This window comes from Leiobunum rupestre, chromosome 1 (genome assembly GCF_980474605.1).
Source record: "Leiobunum rupestre chromosome 1, qqLeiRupe1.1.hap1, whole genome shotgun sequence".
Taxonomy (NCBI): Eukaryota; Metazoa; Arthropoda; class Arachnida; order Opiliones; family Sclerosomatidae; genus Leiobunum; species Leiobunum rupestre.
The window spans coordinates 38338836-38358823 of NC_143384.1; the positions used below are offsets into that span (position 1 = coordinate 38338836).

At 39.3% G+C, this 19988-nt stretch overlaps 6 non-coding genes across 6 annotated transcripts; all 6 read left to right on the forward strand.

Moving 5' to 3' along the window:
- Positions 1–227: 227 nt before the first annotated feature.
- On the forward strand, positions 228–299 carry TRNAE-CUC (transfer RNA glutamic acid (anticodon CUC)). The gene has a single exon. It is a non-coding gene; the product is annotated as a tRNA-Glu (tRNA).
- Positions 300–539: 240 nt separating this feature from the next.
- TRNAE-CUC (transfer RNA glutamic acid (anticodon CUC)) lies at positions 540–611 on the forward strand. Its single transcript has one exon. It is a non-coding gene; the product is annotated as a tRNA-Glu (tRNA).
- Positions 612–693: 82 nt separating this feature from the next.
- On the forward strand, positions 694–765 carry TRNAE-CUC (transfer RNA glutamic acid (anticodon CUC)). Its single transcript has one exon. It is a non-coding gene; the product is annotated as a tRNA-Glu (tRNA).
- Positions 766–1317: 552 nt separating this feature from the next.
- On the forward strand, positions 1318–1389 carry TRNAE-CUC (transfer RNA glutamic acid (anticodon CUC)). The gene has a single exon. It is a non-coding gene; the product is annotated as a tRNA-Glu (tRNA).
- An 82-nt stretch (positions 1390–1471) lies between these two features.
- Positions 1472–1543, forward strand: TRNAE-CUC (transfer RNA glutamic acid (anticodon CUC)). Its single transcript has one exon. It is a non-coding gene; the product is annotated as a tRNA-Glu (tRNA).
- A 236-nt stretch (positions 1544–1779) lies between these two features.
- Positions 1780–1851, forward strand: TRNAE-CUC (transfer RNA glutamic acid (anticodon CUC)). The gene has a single exon. It is a non-coding gene; the product is annotated as a tRNA-Glu (tRNA).
- Positions 1852–19988: the final 18137 nt, after the last annotated feature.

A 19988-nucleotide genomic window follows, 5' to 3' on the forward strand; every position in this document is an offset into this window, starting at 1 on the left:
TTTAGTTCAATCCACTTCCTATTATTTCAACAAAGAAAGCAAGGATTTCATTAGTTATTTACACTATGCATCGTCCGGTTTCGTCTAGTGGTTAGGATATCTGACTCTCACTGAGAAGGCCCGGGTTCAAATCCCGGCATCGGAATGTTTCCATTTTAGTTCAATCCACTTCCTATTATTTCAACAAAGAAAGCAAGGATTTCATTGTTTATTTAAACCTTGCATCATCCGGTGTCGTCTAGTGGTTAGGATATCTGACTCTCACTCAGAAATCCCGGGTTCAAACCCCGGCATCGGAATGTTTCCATTTTAGTTCAATCCACTTCCTATTATTTCAACAAAGAAAGCAAGGATTTCATTAGTTATTTAAACTATGCATCGTCCGGTGTCGTCTAGTGGTTAGGATATCTGATCGAATCTCACTCAGAAAGCCCGGGTTCAAACTCCGGCATCGGAATGTTTCCATTTTACTTCAATCCACTTCCTATTATTTCAACAAAGAATGCAAGGATTTCGTTGTTTATATAAACCTTGCATCATCCGGTGTCGTCTAGTGGTTAGGATATCTGACTCTCACTCAGAAGGCCCGGGTTCAAAACCCGGCATCGGAATGTTTCCATTTTAGTTCAATCCACTTCCTATTATTTCAACAAAGAAAGCAAGGATTTCATTAGTTATTTACACTATGCATCGTCCGGTTTCGTCTAGTGGTTAGGATATCTGACTCTCACTCAGAAGGCCCGGGTTCAAACCCCGGCATCGGAATGTTTCCATTTTAGTTCAATCCACTTCCTATTATTTCAACAAAGAAAGCAAGGATTTCATTAGTTATTTAAACTATGCATCGTCCGGTGTCGTCTAGTGGTTAGGGTATATGATCGAATCTCACTCAGAAGGCCCGGGTTCAAACCCCGGCATCGGAATGTTTCCATTTTACTTCAATCCACTTCCTATTATTTCAACAAAGAAAGCAAGGATTTCATTAGTTATTTACACTATGCATCGTCCGGTTTCGTCTAGTGGTTAGGATATCTGGCTCTCACTCAGAAGGCCCGGGTTTAAACCCCGGCATCGGAATGTTTCCATTTTACTTCAATCCACTTCCTATTATTTCAACAAAGAAAGGAAGGATTTCATTAGTTACTTAAACTATGAATCGTCCGGTGTCGTCTAGTGGTTAGGATATCTGATCGAATCTCACTCAGAAGGCCCGGGTTCAATCTCCGGCATCGGAATGTTTCCATTTTAGTTCAATCCACTTCCTATTATTTCAACAAAGAAAGCAAGGATTCCCTTGTTTATTTAAACTATGCATCGTCCGGTGTCGTCTAGTGGTTAGGATATCTGACTCTCACTCAGAAGGCCCGGATTCAAACCCCGGCATCGGAATTTTTGCATTTTACTTCAATCCACTTCCTATTATTTCAACAAAGAAAGCAAGGATTTCATTAGTTATTTAAACTATGCATCGTCCGGTGTCGTCTAGTGGTTAGGATAGCTGACTCTCACTCAGAAGGCCCGGGTTCAAACCCCGGCATCGGAATGTTTCCATTTTACTTCAATCCACTTCCTATTATTTCAACAAAGAAAGCAAGTATTTCATTGTTTATTTAAACTATGCATCGTCCGGTTTCGTCTAGTGGTTAGGATATCTGACTCTCACTCAGAAGGCCCGGGTACAAACCCCGGCATCGGAATGTTTCCATTTTACTTCAATCCATTTCCTATTATTTCAACAAAGAAAGCAAGGATTTCATTAGTTATTTAAACTATGCATCGTCCGGTGTCGTCTAGTGGTTAGGATATCTGACTCTCACTCAGAAGACCCGGGTTCAAACCCCGGCATCGGAATGTTTGCATTTTACTTCAATCCACTTCCTATTATTTCAACAAAGAAAGCAAGGATTTCATTAGTTATTTTAACTATGCATCGTCCGGTGTCGTCTTGTGGTTAGGATAGCTGACTCTCACTCAGAAGACCCGGGTTCAAACCCCTGTATCGGAATCTTTCCATTTCAGTTCAATCCGCTTCATATTATTTCGACAAAGAATGCAAGGATTTCATTGTTTATTTAAACCTTGAATCATCCGATGTCGTCTAGTGGTTAGGATATCTGACTCTTACTCAGAAGGCCTTCCTTACTGACTAACCAAAAGCTTGAACGACGACGAAGAGGTTTTTATATTATAGACTAGCTGAGAAGCCCTCAGCTAGTGGTCTGTTTAGAGGCACCCTTTTCCCCATATTCGAACCACCGCAGTAAGGCCACCTCCCCCTGTTTCCCATGCGAGAATTACCGTGGCACCCTTTACCCCATAGTCGAACCACCGTAGTAAGGCCCCCGACCCTTTTTTCCACGCGATAATTTCCGTGTTATCCTTTACCCCATAGTCGAACCTCCCCCCCCAATAAGGCCTCCTCCCAATGTCCCTAGGGGATAATTTCCGTGGTACTCTTTTCCCCATAGCAGAACCACCCCAGTAACTCTTTTCCCCGTAGTGAGAACTACTGTGGTACCCCCCCCTTTTCCCATGCGATAATTACCGTGGTACTCCCCCCTTTTCCCATGCGATAATTACATTGGTACCCCCTCCCCTCTTTTCAAATGTGATAATTACCGTGGTACTCCCCCCCTTTTCCCATGCGATAATTACATTGGTACCCCCTCCCCCTTTTCAAATGTGATAATTACCGTGGTACTCCCCCCCTTTTCCCATGCGATAATTACATTGGTACCCCCTCCCCCCTTTTCAAATGTGATAATTACCGTGGTACTCCCCCCCCTTTTCCCATGCGATAATTACATTGGTACCCCCTCCCCCTTTTCAAATGTGATAATTACCGTGGTACTCCCCCCTTTTCCCATGCGATAATTACATTGGTACCCCCTCCCCCCTTTTCAAATGTGATAATTACCGTGGTACTCCCCCCCTTTTCCCATGCGATAATTACATTGGTACCCCCTCCCCCCTTTTCAAATGTGATAATTACCGTGGTACTCCCCCCCTTTTCCCATGCGATAATTACATTGGTACCCCCTCCCCCTTTTCAAATGTGATAATTACCGTGGTACTCCCCCCCTTTTCCCATGCGATAATTACATTGGTACCCCCTCCCCCCTTTTCAATTGTGATAATTACCGTGGTACTCCCCCCCTTTTCCCATGCGATAATTACATTGGTACCCCCTCCCCCCTTTTCAAATGTGATAATTACCGTGTAACTCCCCCCTTTTCCCATGCGATAATTACATTGGTACCCCTCCCCCCTTTTCAAATGTGATAATTACCGTGGTACTCCCCCCCCCCCTTTTCCCATGCGATAATTACATTGGTACCCCCTCCCCTCTTTTCAAATGTGATAATTACCGTGGTACCCCCTCCCCCTTTTCCCATGCGAGAGTTTCCGTGGTACTCTTTTCCTTGCAAAAATAACTAAAAAACTTGCAGGCGTCGAAAAACCCCTCTGTACTCCTTGAAACCCCCTGTATCCAATGGCTGATTTACTCTCATGACGAATAAATTAAAATACGCTCGTCCTTGAGTCGCGATTTACAGTGCGAAATTCGAGCCAATGCGAAATCCGAGCCAGTGCGAAATCCGAGCCAGTGCGAAATCCGATCCGAAATTCCAAAAACAAACTTAATGACCAGTGGCGTCACCAGGATTTCAAAACTGGTGGCGCTTAAGCCATAAGCACTGGTCAGGGGCGTCTCATTGAGTGATATGGGGAGAGGGGGAGGGGCTCCCAAAAAGGTTTGTAAAGTTGAAACATTGAGACCGACTTGGAAAATTGAAATTTTGATGCCAATTTTTAAGTTTGAAGAAACTTTTCGCCAAGTAAATTAGAAAAATTCTGAATTTTAGGAAGCGCTTAAGAAATTTTTCAGGTGGCTCAAGCGCCGCCTAAAACACCCTAGCGACGCCACTGTTAATGACCAAATGTATACTTGACTGAGTATTAAGGCGAAGCGCAACGACCGCGGTTTTACACAGAGAAATTACCTTCGGCGATGTCACGTTAGACCCGATTTCTGAAATATGCTCAATGACCTAGTATTAAGGCGAAGCGCTAGGCATACCTTCGGTGTGTACCTCCGTGTACTCGCGGCGATGCCACGTTAGAGTCGCGAATGAGAGTCAGAAAAAAACGCGACGAAAGGGTCTTAGAGTTTTATAATGTAGATAGTCAGGATCTCTGGAGCTCCCCTCTTTTACCCGTACTACCAGCCAATAAACCCATCGCGGCCCGTGTCAAATTTAAAGCAACTGTCGGCTCTATCATTGCCACCTGTATTATGAATAGGCCCCTGTTATTAGAGATGGCGTTGAATCTATCCGAATCTTCGGAAAAAAAATGACTTTCGTGGAGAGCGTGGAGCCATCTATTAATGGGAACTGAAGCTAAAATTCAAAATAGCGAAACAATAACGTCGTCAGAGAGCCTTTATATAGTATTATATTTAGACCACTTTTACTCTACTTAGTGAACTTTAACCAAAATTATATATCCCATATAAAATATATTGTAAACAATTACTATAATTGAAGTTATTGACAAATTTACAAACGAGCCAATCAACGCGAAGCATACTTTTATGTCCCGCCTTTTGGGTCAAAATGTAGCTTCAGCACCTGGTTTTGATTTCGACGCTATCGACATCTGTTGAAAAAAGAGCTACTTCAGCCAGAGCCGACACTTGCTTTAAATCAAGCGTCGTTAGGGCTAGCTCCGTTCCACGTGCTAACTTCGCGCGCTTCGGTTCGTCTCGTATCCATGGAGACGGAAGTTGAAGAAGCTAAAAAGATAGTGCAAAAAGTCGCCGCAGGGAGCCACGTATAGCGGTTCGGATTTTTTATCTATGGCGGATTCTAATTTATAGGGAGTTAGTGTATTATAAACTTACGATTATACCCTTTTCAGACGAGGCCTATATACAGTTCGTTTAGCAAACGACAATTTACTGAAATATATTGTAAAAAAATCTTTGATTAACTAAATACCGTTTTATAAGCAGACATGGGCAAAATCGCTAGTGATATTTAGAAATTCAGTCTCACTCAAGAGTGAGAGTGTAGCTAAATAAAAATCTTCACTCTTTGCCACTCTCGCATTTCAACACTCACTGGGGGCACTCTTCCCCCAAGAGTGCAATTAGTCAAGGTCACCAATTTCACTCTTATTCTTGGTGGGAAACTTAAAATTTAAGCCAAAGATTTTAGCCTCCTTTGTCGTTAATAGATGGCGCCACGCTCCCCAGTAAAGTAAATAAATTAAATTTCAATTTCAATTTCCCGCCTTCCTTTAATAGTCTTGAAAATCGATAAGAGTGAAAGTGCTGACCTCGATTAACTTCACTCTCTTCACGCGAGCGAGCTCGCCAAGTGAAGAAAATAAAGATCGTTTCAAAGCATGGTTGTACGACTCTATGAGTAATAACATAAATTTGCTTCGACGCTAGTCATTGCGGCGTATTTGCCCTAGTGCAAACTAGCCTTAAAAACTAATATCTTAACCTATAACAGTAGTTAATTTAATTATTTGATTTCCACGAAGGTTGGAAGAGCATAGCTTCAGTGAACAGCGAAAGGACTCTGGCGGAACTCGGCCTGGACTCTCTGATGGGCGTCGAAGTGAAGCAAACCCTCGAGAGGGACTACGAACTTAATCTCTCCATCCAAGAAATCCGTGTCTTAAACATCAAGAAGTTGATTGAAATCGGTGGTGGTTCAACTTCCAGCGCCGTTTCCAAGTCAGACGAAACCGTCAAGAAGACAACTGAACCGAATACCACGAACGGCGTCAACGGTGATACTCCCAACCACCCGAAAGTAATCGACTTGAAGCTTCCCGAACAAGTGATCATTCCTCTGAACAATTTCAAGTCCGCCAAAGCCGTCTTCATGGTGCATCCCATCGAAGGATTCTCAGTCATGCTAGGAGCCGTGAGTTCCCATCTCAACACAGCTTCCTTCGGTCTTCAGTGCACGGCGAAGGCTCCCATCGACACCATTCAGGATCTGGCGAGTTTCTATGTACAAGTAAGAAGCCCTCATACCTTAAATTTGATTTTTGTCTTCCCAAAATTGACATTATTGACATCAGTATGGCACTGCTTGTTCTTCTAGAGCCAACTTTCCTATTAATAGACTATGGTTTTAAAATTTTATATGGAGTAGGAAATAAATGGAAACATAACACGCGTTACGCTACCTAACTAGCGCCGATCAATAACTTCTGTTAATGGGAAATTTTTTGATCCAAGATAAATATGCAAATTTAAGATTTAAGTTCGTTTCTTTGTAAATTGAGTTATCCGTTTGTTTCCGTATGCCGAAATCGACATTTACTGGGGTAAAAGTTGACAACTCTTAAAGAGTTACTACTAGTCTTTGGAGGTTTCAAAGTTAACAATAATATTCCAAAATCGAAGATAATAAGTTTGTCTGTATTATAGTATTATCTTTGCAATTGCAAAGACGAAATAGTAAGCCTGAAAAAGAAGGCACTTTTGTCCAAAAATCGTATTGCGTTGTCGTGTACTCTGCTTCACTCTAAAATGTTACCAGTCAACTAAAATGCTGCAGAGAACTCAGTTATAAACATACAGCAGAAAAAGAGAAGAATATAAACAATCCAAAAAGCTTTTTAAAAATTTAATATTTCAGGACATTAGTTGCTCTTTAGTCCCTAATTGGGAATTAAGAGGCCCCATTTATAGTACTTTTCGAGGTTCCTTACTTCAAATTTTGTAGGGCCCTTCTGATTTCTGTAACTCAGGTAGGCAGCATTAAAGCGCTGCCTATCGCTGGAACCACGGTAGTTTGTAAAATCAACGGAAATTAGTGTTTTTGAATATTGTGCGTACCATTGGTAAATATTGGAGTTGAAAGTCGGAAAAGTTCCGGAAAATTACCGAGGTCTTTTTTCCGGAACATTTTCCGAATTTTTTCGAAAAAAAAGGAAAACTAAACCTCTAGACTAGTCTAGAATAAAAAACTCTTAGAATGCAATGTTTAATTTTTTTATTTTTCCGGAAAATTAACAACGCGCTAGTAAATAGTGAGATTAAAGTAATTAACAACCACTGTTATACAATTAAAAGGTATAACGGCCGTAGCTGTGTTTTTGGTAATAAAACCTTTTAATTGTACAACAGTTGTTGTTAATTATTTTAATATCTTAATTATGTACAAGAACTGTCCTTTTTATTAGTTAAGCCAGTAAATAGTGGTAAATAGTCGTGAAATGTTGAACAATGGTAAGTAGTGGTAAATATCGTAAATAAGGTAAATTAATGTTCGTGCCATTCTTCACTATTCTCAAGTGAACATGTTTCGTAACTTAACCGTGGACTATAAAATTAAAAAGCATGCTCTTCCAGCCGAGCTTCGGTGAGTCACAACACGTTGAAACCGTAAACGGAAAAACTGTCAGTGAGTAACCGCTCTCGACGTTATGTCCTTTGAGCGTTACGGAACGAAAAAAATTGGTCAAAATATTCGTAGAACGTTTTTCACGGGAGCTGCAAGAACCCTAATGGGTTCCTAATTCAGGAAAATTTAAAGTTTGCCATTATTTGCCATTATTTAAAACTTTTCCCATTTTATACACTAACGGTAATAATATTTGTTTAAAAAACCGAACAATGAAATATTTTGACTTGATATATGTAAAAAAATTGATATTGATATATAACTATTATTTACCACACAATGCGTATTGAGAGAGGTATATTTGTGATGTTTGGCGTAAAAGTGCTTAACGAAGGAATAGCTCTAAAGTTAACAACAAACATTAATTTATCCGACGTGGTGCGCGTTAACCTTTTCATATGATTCTTTTTACTAAAAGTTACTTTCTGACTTTTGAAACTATTCGTTCATTCGTCGTTTCTAGGCTTAAGACTGATTATTGAGAGGCTCGCGCCTTCTCTCAATACGCATATTAACTAAATCTATCAAGTTACACAAATACTACAATATTGCACTACGTTTTTCAAAACTTATGCGTCACAAGCTGTTCCAACAGTGTTAGCAACCCAATATTCCAACGTCGCAGATTTTTAACATCTCAATTGTTATATATTGATTTTGAGAGCTCGCGCCATCTCTCAATACGCATACCATCTGCTAATTACCACCTCGGAACACTGCTGGAAATTCATAACTTTTTTAATTTCGGTCCCTTCTTTACCCGCACAATTTCGAAGAGTAAATTCGGTTTCTATAAATCAAAACCCTATTTCCGTGCAGCAAATAAAGTCAGTTCAATCGGAAGGACCCTATCATCTCTGTGGGTATTCGTTCGGCGGCTTGGTGGCTTTCGAGATGGCGCTGTTACTCCAGCAGGATTTGGGAATCAAACACGGCGTCAGCTCGTTGACGCTTTTGGATGGAGCCCCGGATTTCATGACGATCCAGGTCGAGAAGCAAGTTGGCCGTATGAAGAACATCGAAACCGAGGGACGAATCACTGCTCTTAGGGTATTTCTGCTTCGATTCGTAAACAAACAGTCCTCAGAGGTAAGACAATGTCCCTCTCACTTGGAATGCTTATCGCTGCCTATTACCATCCCGAACCGTAGACAGATATGTACTATCCTTATGACAGAAAATAATTTTTTGAACGCGTTGAATTGATATAAAACTCTCCTACCAAAAAGCGTTCAAGAGAACTTGGAGGATGCAGGAATAATAACCTCGCGGAGAGTTCAGTTTCATCAGTGGCCGCCATGCAAATGTAAATTCGACCTCCAATAAGGGTCATTTTGGGTGTGGCCATCTGTATTAAGGTGACAGAACTATGACCTTACTTGTTATTAGTTATCTTTCAGTGTATGGATGTCGCCAAGCGGCAATGAACATGAAACGGGATTTCCGCCTCTGATGACACCGAACTTTCCACCCGTCCGCTACTCCTGCAGGCTTTATTCTTCCGAGCCTATCCTAACATTCAAGCCCTTAATAATGTGCAAAAGTTGATAATTTAAACCTGACCTATTTTCCGTTACACGCTTTCACGCAGAAAAAATTGTGATTAAAAGCAGACGATTTATCATTACGAAGTAGGCGAGGGTGGTACCAGAGGCTAATGATAGTACTTAGGGGCGTATTAACCATTAGGCAAAGTAGGCACGTGCCTAGGGCGCCATTTTTCTAGGGGTGCCAAAACTCTGATAAAGCCCCACGGTACATGTACTTGGCTTACCCCTACTCGAAATAAAGGTTCGGGGAAACTAAAATATATTTATTTATTTATTACAAACCGATACGCCCCTCCTTAGCTGGAAAATGCCAAGGGGCGCCAAATTTTTCTGTGCCTAAAGGCGCCGAAAGGGTTAATCCGCCCCATATACCTCCTATTCTAAGGTACCTTATCCATTTTTGGCCAAAGGGGTTATGACAGGAATTCCAAATAACATTTATATATATAATTGTGTATAGTTAAAATACTTTTATATTTTGTTGCACAGCTATTTGACAAACTGCAAAAACTTAATTCTTGGGAAGAGCAGCTGACGATGGGCAGAGAAATCTTAGCCAAATCGACGGGTTTGGACATCGACATGGAGATCTACAAGCGAGCGGCTGAAACCTACTACCAGAAACTACTGGCAGCCTTCCAATATCAAACATCTGGGAAATTCCAGGGTGACGTCACTCTGATCAAAGCTGAGGAAAGCGTCAAATTGTCTTCGAAACTACCCCAGGACTACGGTCTCAGCAAGGTATAACGCAACATATTTGTGATGTTTCGCGTATAACTGCTTAACGAAAAAATAGCTCTAAAGTTAACAACACACATTTATTAATTTATGCGACGCGGTGCGCGTTTACATTACCCATTAATATGATTCCTTTTACCAAAAATCACACTCTGACTTTTGAAGCTATTCGTTCCTTCGTCGTCTCTATGTTTATGACTGATTATTGAGAGGCTCGCGCCATCTGTCAATACGCATATTAACTAAATCTATCAAGACATAAATACTACAATATTGCACTACGTTTTTCAAAACTTATGCGCAGTGGTGTAAACCTAAAAAACAGAACCAGGGCGCTACACTGGGTACGGCCAACTTCGATTTCGCGCGTGTTAGAAGTTGGATGTACCAGCCACTAGAAATGTACGTCAACTTCGATGTTTATCGTTATTGCAGTTCGCCGTACCTAGGTAATGACTTGAATTGGTTATAGTACTTTCCTACCATAGACATACTAAATGAAATTGACCCACGATTTTACACGGAGCGCGTGTGCAAGCTAGACGGGAGGTAAAAACTGGGGAAAGCGCCTTCTATGGGTGACACGATTAAATAAGAAATTTAACGTGATTTCACGAAAGTCACGGGTGTCGAGAAAACGATTCTTTGGTAATCTGATGAAGGTGCTATTTAATTTTAATTATGCAAATAAATATATTAATTCGTAGAAAATGAAAGGTAGACAAATCGTATTGTTATTTCAGTTGGCACTTTTACTGAATTTACCTCACGACTGCTAGTTCTTGCTTAGGCTTAGCCTATTCACCGAGGTCTATTTTATTTTATGTCTGTTTCCTATGGGCAAAATTCATAATAAATTCACACACCCTTCATTCGAGGCTGCAAGGCTAGGCCGGTTTAGGGTAATAGCAGCATTCCTATGTCACCGACTTCTACGTATAATTTTTGAAATAAAAATTTATATTTGCTAACAATCATAAACGTAAATTGTTGACTGGAATAAGCTAACCAAAAACCATAATCGTGTTATCTAAATACGACATCATTCGCTAATATTATTAAATAAATTAAATTGGAAACAAAACTCACGAGTTGATCGTTGACTAGTCAGGGAGTCGCTCTAGAAACAGCAGTTACTGTTAAGGTAACCAGACGCTTAAACACGGGTTTTATACATAGATATAGAAAATAACTATATGAGGAGGCCCAACCAGGGGGAAAAAGAGCTTCTTTCTGTTATGAAAATTTCATCCCCCGCGTGGCATGCGTTATAGGGAAGAATAATAATAATCATAATCATAATTATCAGCTAGGCTAATACCCAAGGCACCACCCTAGGCCTAAGTCATCGAGCGACTTTTAAAGCCTTTAATTCAGGTGGCCGGGTTACAATGCGTAGGAGGGTGGTGGAAAGCCACGCGAGCCAACAGCTCCCTACACTAACTATTACCGTTAACCTCGACAAGTTTTTATGGAAGGGGAAACCGAACATCTCCAGGGAAAACCCCTTAAACAAGTGGGGAGAGAACTTGCAAACTCAACGCAGAAGGAGTTGTTCTGAGTTTTCACCCAGTGCCACAAGTTGTGATTGAACCCGGCTCCTCCTGCTGCGAGCCGAAAGTGCTAACCACTCCGCCACCCCAAGAAAAAATAGTCTTAAAGGTTAAAATGCCCGCTATGACGGATATACTTGGAAACTATGTATGCAACATATTTATAGGTGGATTGTAGGTAAAACGGGGCGCTGAGTTCGACAACAATAGTCTTGCGGGTGTCAGGGTAGGGGTTGTCCGCCGTAGGGCGGTCAAAGTCAAAATGGCCGATACTAGGGAAATAGATTAAACATTCGAATGCTACTGATTTATAGGTTGTTTCTAAGTGAAACAGGTGCAGCAGTGAGTTCGAAGTGTCTCGCCAGTGTCAGGGTGGGCAGTGTGCCGCCAGAGGGCGGTAAACGATGCCAATGAGTAATAAACACAGTGCAAAACGTGTAAAGTTTAATAACAATCGTACAAGCTTATTTCTTAACATTTAAAAATGAATTAAAGAGCACAATGACGTCACGTTTTCAAAAAATTAAAGTGAACAAATATCTAAACGTACACAATGTTGGCGAAAGAGCTAGGCAGTTCTCAATATTCCAAATAGGTGAAAGTTCACTTTCCAATTTAAACTGGATTTATTTATCCACATTTGACAAGTGATGTGCTCTGAAGTAATATGCTAGACCTTGCGCGTCCTAAGTGTTTTACTGAGTTAAAATCCTTTGTACAACCATAAAACATTTCAAAGAGAATGGCTAATATTAGAATCGCATTGTATCAAATACACCGTTAAATAAATTGGGATGTTCGCAAAGCATTCTGGGAAAGAAAGAAACACACTATTGGCTGAAAATGCTATCTCTCGCTCATGCGCTAGAACGTATTTTCGGCTCGATGGCCGAGACATGTTTTCTTAGCTTAGCTGTAACGATTCTAATAATACCAAAAGAGTTAAATAATTTACCAAGTTAATTAAAGAAAAAGGTCAATATAAGATAAAACGTTTTCTTAAGAATGTCTAAAGAGTGAACAAATCATAAAATTTACAACGTAGCGGACGAAAGGCAAGCATAAATATCAAGAATTAGTTCCTAAAAACGATGCAGATGGCAGCATTACCTAATCACGGGACCATTTCAACCTCCTAACTTTAAAGTTTTCTTTCGTTCTCGCAAAACGTGGCCCGGCTTGTTTATTTTATTTATAGGAGCATATGTTGTTTAGATCGAAATATATTATCTACTCTGTTTAGATTTACTCTTTTACCTTAAAAGCATAGTAAACGATTTTCAATAATCAGTGTCAACATAACTTGGCAGTGAAATAAACGTTGGCACGTGTTTAATTCTTGTCTCGCTCAAAGTACCACCTTGGTCAACCTTGGATTAACAAATATCACTCTATCGTTCCCCGTGCATTTGCTAAGTGTTTGTTACGGGTTCTGCCTTGTAGAAGGTTAAGTGTTACGGGAGTTTCGGAAATTCTCCGTTAAATTCGTCGAAGCGGCGCTGCTGTCGCAAAAGTCATTTGCTGGTCAGATTTTTTCCAAGTGATAGATCAAGGTAGGCACTACTATTCTTAATCCAAGGGCCAACCGAGACAAAATAAAAACACTAGATACAATTACTAAAACTGTCCGTACTAGTGGTATTCGAACATTTCTGTACATTATCGATCGGTGGCGGTGCGACTATTGAAACTGGAAAATTACTGAAAGCAGACGTAATTACTGAAGTCAACAACTTGTCTGCTTTATTTAATTATGGTTTTAAGGTAAAAGAGTAAATTTAAACAATGTAGATAATATATTTCGATCTAAACAATATATTTGATACAATGCGATTCTAATATTCTCTATTTCTCTTTGAAATGTTTTATGGTTGTACAAAGGATTTTAACTCAGTAAAACACTTAGGACGCGCAAGGTCTAGCATATTACTTCAGAGCACATCACTTGTCGATAAATAAGTCCAGTTTATGACGTTTATGGGAATGTAACTACAGATCTTGCCCGTTATTTGATTTCACTACTTTTATGGCCTAGAGTAATATAGGACGTGACGTTTTTGTTTAAAGGACCTTGCCATTTTTAACCGAATGGTTTTTGGGTGGATTGGTATATAAAAAACAACTTTATAGCGGACTTACAGCTAACATAATGATTTGGTCAGTTCGGAGACACTCGAGATTAATAATATACATCTAGCACCTACTGTTTTCGGAAACATTAAAACTCCCAAAAACGTCTTCGGATGTCCAAGATGAAACGTTCTATGGTCTCGACACTCCCTTATAATTAATATTCCGTGATTAATGTTGTTTAAAATTGGTAGTCAGTATGGATGGATTTTGAATTTTAAGTTTATTCACTGTAAATCGTCTCAAACATCAATGCACTGGGTTTCACTACAAAGGCTCTGGAATCAAAGTTAGTTTTCTGTGAAAACAACTTCATGTTAGCTTTAATCTCTAAAAAAACTCTCTTCGTGAAATGAGAAAACGAAAGTTTTTATTGAATTTAGACGAAAGATTTGGTCCAACTTAATAGAACTGTTTAAATTTTTACACCAACCTGGATTGAAAAATTAAAAAACAGCAATACCCTCAGTTACTACGAAGCTTTACCATGACAGTTCATTTTATTCTCCGAAAGCATACGATTTCTTAAGAAAGCACCTTTGTTTACCACATCGCAACCCTCTAGGCGAATAGATAAACAAAATCGGTCAAAACTAGCTTCACAGCTGAAAATTTTAACTACATTAAAAATGAAAGTGAAAAATAAGATCATCAACTTTTAATAGCAATATTTATTGATGAAACGTCAACCGAGAAACATACTGTATGGACAGGAAATGAAACTCAAGCTTCTGACGAAGTTGCGACATCAGCCCTTGTAATTATGGCTGTGGCTATCAACGGCCATTGGAAAGTCGCCATAGGATACTTGTAAATATAAGATAAAGAAAAATCAGCAGATACATCAACGATAGTCAAAAGAAAGAAGCAGTTCAAAGAAAACTTACCACAATAATCCTTTTCCAAGGACAATTTTGTATGCAATGCCAGTCTATCAGAAATATATTATATTATATTTAATTTCGGGAAAATGCTATCTGTAGTGTGGTATTTTTACAAGGCTGGTGAGGCAGAACAAGATGGGGAAAGCAGCGACTATCGCTATAGATATTTAAAACTTCAGTATTTTCTTTAATTCGTACACGCCAGAGGCGTAGGAACGTTCTAAAAGTTGGAGGGGGCAAAGTGAAACCAAAAGAGGTCTGGAGAATGGTTTTGAATTTTTGAATGGAGTCTAGCTTCTCCGAATGCATTTGCAGATTGGCGGGAAATTTAAACACAGTTGAGGTTCGATGAGCTTTATTTGCGTTTTAAAATGATAATTTGAGCCTTCTGAAGATTTCAACTGACAAAGAAGTTGGAGGGGGCAATAACATTAGTTAGAAGTTATAAAATCAAGATTTCGTGCTTTGAGTATTTTTTGCCAGTGAAGTACTAGGAAGTGCCTTTAATGCGTAAATTTCTTATGGTTTTAATACAAGTAAATCTTTTCTATAGATGGTCGAAGGCAAGATTGACGTTCACACGGTCGTTGGAAACCACGTTTCTTTCCTGGAAGGACCAAGTGCCCGACAAGTGGCCCAAATAATGAACTCTCAACTAAACGCCACCTGTAAATGAATTACTGAAATTTAGAAACGCAAAATTATATAAATATAATCATAATATATTATATTATTTACGAGAAGTATCTAACTATGGAAGAATGTAATTTTGATCTAATCTATAATTATGAAACATGTAACGATAGTACATCGCCATCAAGTTAGATGGCGATACCAATTTTCGGAAGTGGGCTTTCTCTCACTTCCACCTCTTTGTAAAACATGAAGCCTCAAATAAGCGAAGCCTCTAACTCCCGATACCCTCAACATAAAACTTTTGAAACGTCTTGTTTTCGACACGGAGCGAAGACGAAATTAACGCGGCCTAGGACTAGCGAATCTAGTGACCGCTATATTTAGTCTTTGTAGATAAAAAGTAGTTTGCTCTCCAACACGTCGGTTGGCAAACCTGAAACGTAGGTATAGATCATCCTTGGTTTAAAACTTTAAAGGCGAAAGGCGGGCAAGGCCTAAGGTTTTTCAAAGCGTATTGAGAAAATTATACGGATATATCGCCTTCAGAATCATGATTATTGTTCATTTGGATGTATATGAATGATAGCAAAAAATAGTTTTAACATTTATTACCTTTATAATGTAGAAATTACCAAGTTCAATCAAAACAAGGCGAGTCTCTCAAAATTTAAAATCCCCAGCCAAATCCTATGGGAATTCTACGAGCTAAAATGTAAAAAATCGTCCGCATTTTTCAAATGTATTCTCGCGTATGATTCGAGGGGCTATCCAATCATTCCAATGTTAGACATTTTGTACATCCGATTTCAGATTTCAAGTGATTTCAATATTTAATTGATTAAAGTTATATAAGCTACTAAATTTACGTGATTTCACAGCTGATTTGTACACCTGAAGTCCCTCGGTATGAATATATCGAGGGGACTACATTTTCTGGCCACATATCGCCGTAACAAATCTGTATCCCTCCGAATACCTCTAGTTCGAAAACGAGACGTTTCACGATTTTGGGCGAGTTAGAGGCTTTTGTTCTTATAGGCTGCTGGTAAAACGCATTGCCACCAGTTGGCGGTATACGTCATTCGAATAAAGAACAAGGCTAGGCGCACCCCCCCCCCCTCTCTCTCTCATTACTTATAACTTAAGCCGCTTAACGTTAGGTTTAATAAATACGTACATTAAAACCTAAGATTGATATAATGAACTGTTCGCTCGAAAAATCCTAACACCTCATCTCGCCTGAAGAATACGGAAAACTTAAAGCAACTGTCGGCTCTATCATTGCCACCTGTATTATGAAAAGGCCCCTGTTATTAGAGAGGGCCATGAATTTATCAGACTTTTCGAAAAAAAAACGACTTTAGTGGAGAGCGTGGTGCCATCTATTAATGGCAAAGGAAGCTAAAATTCAAAATAGCCATATGATAAAGTCACCAGAGAGCCATATTAGAGTATTATATATTAACAACTTATGCTCTATTTAGTGGGATTTAACCTAATTAATTTATTGCATCTAAAAATATTCTTTAAAATTACTGTAATTTATGTTATTGACCAATTTACAAACGATTCAATCAACGCGAGGGGTACCTATAAGTAACTCCTTTTGAGTCACGATGTAGCTTAACTATCTTGTTTTGATGTCCACGATAGCGACATCTGTTGCAAAAAGAGCTACTTCACGTCGAGCCGGCACTTGCTTTAATGGTTGGTCGAAAAGACGAAAACTTTAAATTATCAACCCCAGACGAAATATGTTAACACTTAATTTGATAATCTGTGCTTGAAAATAAATAAATATGGTTTTTGAATAAATTTTTTCTTGGAATTTAAGTTCATCAAAAAAGTGTTCAAATGCAAAAAACAATTGTGTAAAAACACAAAACCCAACAAGTGACCAATTTTTGCAATTCATTTTCGTTTTTGTGTACATCACCAATTTAAAATGAGCTGAATTTTAATCTCATCAAAGATCTGAGATTCCTATACCAACACAATGGGTGATACCTCCATAGAATGATCAATTCGACATCAATTCAACCAAAACTAATTTGCTCCATATGACTGAAAAAAAAAACATTTTCACGTGTTGGCCGCAGAAGAGCTTCTTTTGGTAAAATTTTGAAGAACGATCGATTGTTCTGGCCGAGGCTTAGCTACAAATATTTCAATCAAATACCTTTCGTACACATCCTTTCATTACACAAAACTGAATAAAAATATTAAAATTAAATGCCTTAACTAATTTAAATCGACATGTTTGGTAGTAGAAGATGCTTTATTTTAAGAATTAGGAGTGTTTTCCTTCGCCAAGTAACACCGTGTTTAGCGAACTAAAGTCGATTCCGGTGCTCAAAATTGGGGCAAATTGTTGGCTCGTATGAATAGGCATTAAGATAGAAGGTTAGGGTTTCGATTATTTTGCTTAATTTATTTAAGACTAGCCTTTTCAGTTTACCTAGAGCCACATAGCGGTGAACGCGATAAATTTGTAAGCTACTGGATTTTATAATAACAAGACGTGGTTAGCAAACAAAAATATACCCACCTTTGCACCAGCTGATCTCGAAGACCTTGAAAGTAGGGCTGCTGTGGTCTCCTTTTAAAGGATCCCATGGTTTAGGAGTTTTGACGCGACAGCGTGGACCGATGTGTAATTTATACAGTATAATTAAAAGAGGAAAATCTTCAGCCTTCTGTTCGAAAGTTTGCAGTTAAAAGAAAATCTGCTTCATATAGTAAATACATTGTAGTTTTTGATGATACTTTGTTTATATGTTGATATTAATAATAATAATAACCAGCTAAGCTAAACACCACTTTAGTCTCAAGTCATCTAACGATTTTCAATGCCATAAATTACAGTGGCCGGGCTACACTGCTTAGAAGGGTGGTGGCAGTAGCGTAGCCAGAATTTTGTTTCGGGGGGGGGGGGCACACCATTGAAAAAAAAGTAAAAAAATAAAAATATTGGTACGTACGACCATACGTTTCGGGGGGGGGGCATGTGCCCCCTGTGCCCCCCCCCTGGCTATGCCACTGGGTGGTGGCAAGCCACGCGAGCCAACAGTTTCCTACACTCACTATTACCGTTAACCTGTACAAGTTTATAAACAACGTTCGTGTAGCGGTTCTAGATCGAGGCTACGGAGTTGATACGAAGAGATATAAAGCGACGACGGAGGTTCAATGGAAAAGCTATGTTGACACAAACACGTTCGTAGTCTAAATGGCATAATGGAGTAGTGGGACACGGGTCCCTACAGATTACAGATTTATAACGCCAAAGCTAAACCAAGTCCGGAAGATTACTATGATGGTAGTTTCCCCAGTGGACTCTTATTTCAAGCTCGGACAGGAGCTCTATTGATAGGCGAATGTTGTGAACAGTTATTTGGTTGTTCGCCGAGAATGTTACAGTGTGGAGCAGATAATGGAACCATTGAACACGTCTTACTGGAATGTCCGGCCATGGAGGATTTTGAGGAAATTCAAGATTGGAGAGAGTCGTCTGTTAATTTGCCCTTGGAAGAGCTCCTTGGTTTCATGATAACTAACTGGAATCCATCACTTCTGAAACATCAACTAAATAAGAGGCACCGGAAGAAACGAGAGGTCTTGCAAAGAAAGTGACCAAATTCGAAATTCCTCTGTATGAGAACCCTTATTTTATTTTTTATTTTATTTTTTTTAATGTGTAAATTTTATATATACATATCTATATATATTGTTATTTATGTGTAATGACATTTTGTATATTTCTGACTACTGATTGTGCTCCCCCAAGCGGAGCCGCCCTGATTAAAAAGGAAGCGTACTGTACGCAAATCCAATAAACTACTCATTCATTCAATTCACAATTAATTCTAATGATAACACGATATCGGTACCAATTGGTTAGATGGTTTATAAAAACTGAACCAATACGAATTTTGTACAATTATTTTTAACTATTTTATAGTATAGTTCATAGTAAGCGTGTATCAATTTTCAGAGCTGTAGGACAACAATGTTTTACCATGCGCTCCCACTATTAAGTCGAGGCTAAAAGGGGTGGAGCTTCATCGTGCAGAAACCACATGCACCTTCTCCTTTCTAACGAAACGTCTTCGAGTAGCTCGGGTAAATTTTCTTGCAGAAATTGTAAGTATGCCTGACCATTTAACCTAGACTGATGGAAAAAAGGACCAACTAAATGGTTGATGAGATCTAACCCAAGTCGTGGGGGGATATCTGGATTCCACTGGCTGTTCCATCGGTTGTTAAAAGAATACTCAAGAACTGATGGTCACGACCTACTTGGTCAACAAACCATTGAGACATAGGCCTAAATACTATTTATTCTTCTTTATCATGTTAATAGAATAACAATAGTCTTTTATTAGTCGTAACTATCAGTCGAACGCTATTCAATACCATATTTAAATCTCGCTATTGGAAACGATTTCCATGCACGAGCTGTAAAAACCACTGATCGGTATTCTTCTCGATGACATTCTAGTATGCAGTGTTACCTAAATGTCACTTTCAGCTAATACCCGAGTCACCACCTTCGGCCTAAGTCATCGAGCGACTTTTAAAGCCAATAATGGTAGCCGCGTTACAATGCGTAGGAGGTTGGTGGCAAGCCCTTCATGACACGCGAGCCAACAGCTCCCTGCACTAACTTTTACCGTTAATCTCAACAAATTTTTATGGGAGGGGAAACCGAAGAGCAGCGGGGAGAGAACTTGCAAACTCAATGCAGAAGGAGTTGTTCCAAGTTTCTACCCAGTGCCGCAAGCTGGGATCGAACCTGGATTATCTTGCAGCGAGGCGAAAGTGCTAACCACTACGCCACCCCACCTTCTTAAATGCTACAATCATTTTGCATTAATGTTACTTATAAATGCAATATAAAGGGGGAAGTGGCAACCACATAATTAAAATACATCGACCATAATACCTACATAGCATAGATAATTAAGCATCATATCACTAATTCTACAGTGGTTTTTCTACAAATTAGGCAAACCCGGAGTAAATTTCCAACATTGTTTAACATAAAAAATCGCTCTT